Source organism: Numida meleagris, chromosome 2 (genome assembly GCF_002078875.1).
Source record: "Numida meleagris isolate 19003 breed g44 Domestic line chromosome 2, NumMel1.0, whole genome shotgun sequence".
NCBI classification, from domain to species: Eukaryota; Metazoa; Chordata; class Aves; order Galliformes; family Numididae; genus Numida; species Numida meleagris.
The window spans coordinates 11,161,276-11,168,808 of record NC_034410.1 but is presented as its reverse complement, the minus strand read 5'-3'; positions in this window follow the sequence as shown (position 1 = coordinate 11,168,808).

The window sequence follows — 7,533 nt, the reverse complement described above, 5'->3', positions numbered from 1 at the left end:
AGGTCTCGTGATCTGCAAGTTTTTATACTGTGAGCTTTTATCTTTTCCCTCCGGCTGTGAAATGGTAACAGAGGAGCAAAGTGCCGTGGGGAATGTAGTAGTCCTTCTCTTCTGAGAACCAGGTACATTCACTACATGATGTTATGATGTGGAGTACCAATAACCGAAAATCATAAAACCATGACAATGGCTCTCTGAGAGCAAGAGCTAACACTGGGAACAAGCATTGTGAAAGAACTGGATTTAAAGGACAGGAAAGATTATGTGTCATTTACAGTGAAAAATTAAGGATTTGGGAGATTTTACCTGATGAGCGACTTCCATATTTATTTTGCATTCTGATTTTGCCACTGACTGACCATTTTATTCCAGGGAAATAATTTCATTTTTCTCTATTTACTTCATCCATAACATGGGAGATACACTATTATGTCAAAGCTTGCAGATTTCCCTTACTAGACAAGTCAATAAAATCTTCATCTCATCAAGAACATTAAGATATGTCTAAATGTCAAGGCAAGGGAGAGCATGGAAAGCAAATCTCAAGGAGGTGATGGTGAAAATTTGCTGGAGGATTTCCTTTTCTCAGTTTGAATAGCATGAGCAAGAAGAGGAGTCCCAGAGCAGTCCTGAAATTTCAGTGAGAGCACCACTTGTCCCTTCTTCATTCAGTGCAGTTTAACTGCTAATTGAATGGCGGTTGTGACTGGAAGCCAGTGCATTACCATTTGGCTACTCCTCCAGCGTACGAACATCTTTTGCACTCATTTATTAGTCTTGTAGACTCTATGAGGTGCTCAACTATTATTTCTATGAGGAAAGCTATGCGTTGTTTCCATCGTTGTGTTGAAGCTCACATTAATCTGCTTTGCAATTTTTTTTCCCTAAAATAAATGAAAAAAAAAAATGTTTTCCAAAAGCTGAATCCAGTATCACCCAAGATTTTTCTATTGATTTGGAAGATCAAATTGAGTCTGAAGGTTTCCACAACTGTTGTCTCTGGACATTTGATCTCAGGGAAACAAAATTGGAGTTGATGGCTGAAATTTGGCATCAGAATAAAGCACAGTGCAATACTCAATAACTATGGATTTTTTTTCATCAAGTATGTCAAATAAAACACTGTGATAAAAAAATCAAAGATCACCATCACATGGCAGTATGATGGTCGTACACCTTCAGAAAGGTCAAATGAAGCATGCTTTCTGATCAGTTATTTTACTTTGCATCTTTCTATTCTCACTTCTATTGGCATATTATGATGTAGAAAGACTTGTGTTTTTCCTGTGCAAAGTAACTGTTTCTTTACTGAATCTAATTTGTATACCTTTTGATATAGAAGGGCTGCTCCAAAACTAATGCCTCCTATTTTATAACGCTGGTCCACAACGTCAAAGGCAGATGTTGATGGTATGTCGATAGAGAGTGAACTTTCCCATCGATATTCCCTTACACTTTTTCACTGTGTGATACATGGCAGAGGAGGCAGTCTGACAAAATGGCATCTGACATGGAAGTGTGTAAGAAGCAAAACTATGCAACTGAATTCCTCCACGTGGAAAAAATTCTACCCACTGACATTCACTGATGCTTGCTGAATGTTTATGGGGATCAAAGAATGAATGTTAGCACAGTGAGGCGGTGGCTGGTGTGTTTCAGCATCATGAAGGACAAGCCACGTTCCAGACGGCCATACAGACTTCTACAAGTGCAGCATCCAGGCTCTTGTTCATAACTGGAAAAACTGAATGGCTAATGGTGGTGACTGTGTTGAAAAATCTTGTTTTATAGTGGATAATTTTCTCAATCAAATAATGTTGCTGTGTTCTTTGCATCTGTTGTAGTTTACATAGAAATAAGTAGAAGGTCTTACTTTCAGAGTGACCTATGTATTCCCTTGTTATGTTTTTTTTCTGCTGGCTATGTTTTTTGCAATAAAAGCACAAAGAAACAGAACAAAAGGAGTTAATGCTTATGCTTGCAGAACCCTTCTACAAGCCAGAACCAGAGACATTAAGAATTTTGACACAGCAAAGTTGATTTGGAAAAGTCAGAAATCAAAACCCACTGGAAACAGTAGATATTGCAAGGATTTCATATGAAATGACTACTGACTTCAGTTGAAATCCCTTGTTTCTTTTTCCGTGAAATATGTCAATAATAGGGGATGGTGCAATTGGAAAAGCAGCTTTCAGCAGAGCTGAATAGATTCCTTACTTCTTTCCTTCCACTAGCACCGATCTACATGCTGTGGCTGAATGGCATATCTCTATATTGGATTAACATTATGCACTGAATTCAGCTAACATAGTTGCTTGCAAGGTTCTTGAAACCTCACTGAAGGTCAATACTGAGACAGCATTAAAAGAACTATTAAATGCCTCTCACTTACAGGGGCTTCCCTGTAGAAAAATATTCTTTCTGTACATATGCCAGGACAGAGTTGATTTTCTTCATAGTGTCTGTTATGGTGCTCCATTTTGGCTTTGGTAGAGAAACGCTGCTGATAACACACCAATGTTTTAGTTGCTGCTGAGGAGTGCTGTACAGAGCCAAAGACATTTCAGTTTTTCCTTTTCTTTTACTGTCCTGTCAGCAAGAGGACTGGGGTAACACAACAAGTGGGAAAGGACAGAACCAGGACAGCTGACCTGAACTGGCCAAAGGATATCCCATACCATATGGCATCATGTGAAAAAACTACAAAATTGAAGGGAGTTGGTTGAGGGGGTGCAGTCGCTGCTTTGAGACTGGTTGGGAATCGGTCAGTGGGTGGTGAGCAATTGCACTATGCATCACATTTATGCTATTTCTCTCTCCCTTTTCTGTCTTAGTAAATAGTTTTTATCTCAACCTATGAGTTCTACTTTTTTTTCCCAGTTCTCTCCTCCATCACACTGAGGAGGTGGTGAGCAAAAGGCAGTGTTATGTTTAGCTTCTTGCCAGGTTAAACTACAACAGGAGTATGAGAAGGACTAATCTAGGCTGAAGTTGTTGTCCATATGAGTACAAGCAAGAATGAAGAATGAAGATGAAGAATTATGAGCAGAGTGCTGTGGTGCATGAGGTGACAGTGATACACAAGAAGAACTTGCTGGAGGATTCACATGGCCTGAAAAGTAGGGCTTTCCTGGTATCACAATGAGTGCAAAATATGACATAAAGAGCTTTTGTCTTCAAGAATCCTTAGGTTTGGGGTGTTTAAAGACTTTAGGAAGTCTTGAAGTCAAATGGAAATGTCAGTGTATTTGTTAAGATTCCTTTCTATTTTTTCTCTCACATTGTACCAAAGGGGACAACAACCTAGAGATTTAGAAGAAAATTTTGGAGTCCAGAAAATGTCCAGCTACAGATGATGGGGTTTCTAGCATGCCTGTGAGTTTAATCCATGTGTTGCAAGCAAGGAAAGCAGAATGTTCCACAGCAAAACAGACTGTTAATGTGAATGAAAAGGCTATGTAGATGAGTTACATATGTAAGAGAATGCCTATAAATGTGAATGTGGTCTGGATTTACCAGCTTTGGAAGGAATGGTTAAAAATGTCATTTAGAGACAAGATTTTTTCTTTTATATCGTAGAATCTTAGAATGGCTCAGGTTAGAAGCAAACTTGAACGTCACCTAGTTCCAACCTCCTGCCCTGGGTAGGAATAATATGCAGAATATTCTTTTGCGTGGACTGACTTCATCTTCATTATTGCTTCTAAGAAAGTAAGAGCAAATTTCTTATCTGAGCTTTGGGATATTTTAATAACTTATAGAAAAAAAAAGATACTGTTAGCTGTACCAGCAAAGTGAGAATACACTGAATTACCCAGAAAAGTTAAAACTGAGTTACTTTTGTTGTTGTTTTAATTCTCATAGCAAAATTCTCACCAGTTTAATCACAGTTCAGGATATTGTGAATTTTCTTTCTTGATCACTCTTTCCTCCTGTTGGTTTTTGGATAACATTTTTCTCTCTGTGTGTAGAATATATAATGATGTATGACCACAGATTCCAGACTGAAGTTGTGAATAAGCTCCTAGATCACCAAGTGCTTTGGAAGTATTTTCACTTCAACAATTTATACAGGTTTAACAATATATCCTTTGTTTGCCTTTGTAGCAAAAGGTATGACTTACATATGCACTCAGATACAAGGTAAAAAAAAATTCTAGGGAAGTCTATCTATTTAAAATTATCACTTTCAGATGGAGATAGGCTACAATTAGAATCTAACTGGACTTAATTTTTGTACTTTCAGACTCCTTCACAAAACCCAGTGTTTGATATATGCATTTATTTATTTATTTTTAATAAAAAGAGAAAAATAAATGGAGCAAACGTTCTGTCTTATTTGACACTCCTCCTGCTTTTCATAACGTACTTTGCAGCAGAAGAATATTTTATCACTCAAGCTTAGCCACCACATATTGATCCCTAGGTGGTTTATCCACATCACAGATTACTGTGCAGGAAGCATGCACAGGTGTGACTGTGTTTGGGCAGGGTGGATTGAATGTTTTAGCTCCAGGTTAGAGCAAAAATCCTTGCACTGCACAGTTGCCACTGTCAATGATCTTTCATGTCTCTATCCTCTTCTTGAATAGCTGTTGCTGTACATGTCTTCAATTGTCTATATTTTCTCTTTCTCTGAGTTATTCCACCTCTGTTATCTCTGTTAATTGAGCTCTCACTGCAGACTTATTCTACAAATGGTGAACTGAAGGCCAGAGAAGGGAAGAGAATTGCTCAAAGGCATGAAGAAATTATATGGCAAGGTTATGGAGACACTAAAGCACATTAATTATTTAAGTAATCTGCTATGCAAATGGTTATACATGCATAGAAGCAAGCGGAGTGCAAAGCAGTGGAAATTTGTACCAGTTAATCCATTAACACAGAGTTACACAACATGTTCTCACCAGCTCATTTCCCAGTTTGGTTTAAGTTTGCTGATCCTATGGGGTGCCCAAGCTCGTACACCTTTGTTTAAGTAGGGCTGATTAGCTGGGACCGCTGCCACGTGGAGGATTTAGGCTGTGACTGTAGCCCAGCTGCCTCAAGAGAAACCACCTCAGTGCCTCTCAGCTGCACTTGCCCACAGGTCCAGTTTCAGTGTCCTGCACTGCGAGGTGTACATGAGGCTCCATCTGCCTTATTCAGTTCAGTCTCTGTGTGGCTGCTTTCCATCAGGAATATCTCCTCCTAAGTACGTTAATGCAGAAGGGCAAACACATTGCTTTTTGTATTCTCAAATCTGACTAAGGGAAAATACTTGTGGCCATATTTATAATTGCAGACCTACTGTAATTACAGTTGTATATTAACATTGTATTTTCCAAGCAGTTTTAATGGAAGATAATAAAAATATTAGTTCTCTTAATTATAATAATAATTCTTAAGGAATTATCCTTATTTATTATTCCTTAGAAACCAAAAGTTATACACAGTTTACTGGCTACCTTTCTTTGTGGTCTGGCATTTCTCTGGCAACTGATGACAGTTTAACTCCAAGCACCCTGAGACCAGTATCTAGTAGAAAGAAGAACATCATCTCTTTTATCATGTCAATGCTTGCAGAGTCAGTTGTAGCCATGATTTCAGGGGATCCTGCAGAGCAAATGACTACAAATCCAGATCAGATCTCCATATCCCCTCCTCCAATCTCAGGCAAGAACAGCTCTGCTGAAGTCTGCAAATTCAGCGTGATATAGACATTGTATCACAGCTCAGACCTCAGGATCTTTCTACTGTCAATCTACACAGAGGGCTCTGGCATGGCACTGCAGCCTGCGAGGAGCAGAGATGAGCTCCAGCAGCAGAAAGAGAAGCTGCCTAATGCCTGCGAGTACAGAACAGCAAAATCTGTGCCTCATCAGGAAAAGTGGAACTGAACAAGCAAACGAGGAGACTTCAAATCTGCTCTTACAATTGTTTTTATTCTTACTGCATCATACAACTGATGCTTGCTATTCATACACATTGTTACTAACGCCTTGAAAGTAAGCTTGTTTTGTCTCATCTCTATCTAACATGCGTTTTCATAAGGAAAGCTGTGCCCTTACTTTCTGTTGTTTCCCACTATTCAATCATGTCTGAGCTTTGTGATAAAGATAGGCAAATAAAGCAATCATTTCATTTTCTTAGCTTTCCCTTGCTAAATGGCTCACACTTATGCTCATCTCTGCAGACACTGTTTTGGCACTTGCTTTGTGGTTGCTGCCTGGGGTGAAGAAGAACCTCGATGCCTCTCAAAGCATCATCATTTAATCTTTCTCAGAAAGGTTCTGCCATTCTTTAATCTGATGCCTCTACCTAAAGGCTCAGCTAAAATTGTCACTGAACATGAAATAAAAGGAAGTGCATCTGACATAGTTACAGAAATAACAAAGTCAAAATCACACCTTAAAATTTCTTTTCTCTAAGTTAATCAACAGCATTGGGGAAAAGCTACTGTAACTTGCCTGTAGTATAACGTGCTATAAGGGACAGTTTTACAGTGAATTATTTGCTGCAACAACTGGAAAAATGAGTTAGTCTAGAAAAAGAGTCATGGGGGAAAAAAGAAGAGAGAATCAGAGAATGCAATGAAATCAGTGAACTGATGAGGATTCAAGTTCTTCACTTTTGCAGTGGGCTATGAATCCTGAAAGGTGGTTTAGCTTATATTCAGAGCCATCTTTACAATCAACAGAAATATTGAAGCCATTAAATGGAGATGATTGGTTTGACACAGTAGAGATCAAGAAAGGGGTTAATTTGTTTCTGGAGCTTGACAGTATGGGACCATTATTCCTAGTTTATACCACTTTTAAAGAGAGATGGTTAATGATATCCAGGTCACTGGATTTGGCTTGAGCTCATCTACAACTTGTAGATGATTGTGAGAGGACATGTTGAAAAGTTATTTGGTTAACCACATCCTCACAAGCTCCTGTTAGAAGCAAATCGTGCACTGCTCTTGCAGCTAGCAGCCAGACTATCCTTTCCTACTTCTTGTCAGCTAGCAATAAAACACCAGATGGTGTCCTTCCAAAAATAAATTCATTATAGTTTCATTCTGGGTATTCTTAAACAATTTAGGGGCAGAACTTCAGCTAATGCAAATCAGTGCCACTGAAGTTACTGCAGCTATGACATTTTATACTGTCTTCAGAATATTATGAACTAATATTTTAAACTTTTTAGAAAGAATTCCATATACTTTCTCCCTGCATTTAGTGAGTTTCATTGCATGCTTTATCTGAGTTGCTTCACTCAGAATTCACGGCTAATGTTCCTCAGCACACAGCAATTCATAGGTCATGTCAGGCTGTGTATCGGATTAGACTAATTCACTCTGTTAAGACCCCTATAACCATTATCATTTAATGTCTTTGTTTATCACCATCTTAGGCTCTAGGACACCCATTAGCTTCCTCTGGTGACACACAAGACTATTCATGCAAGAATATTTTAAGAGCCACTGGCATGTGAATAACGCCGTGATGGTTATGGTTCTGTGTGTGTTTAGTTTTCAGTCATTGAATGGAGTCTTCAATTGTACCC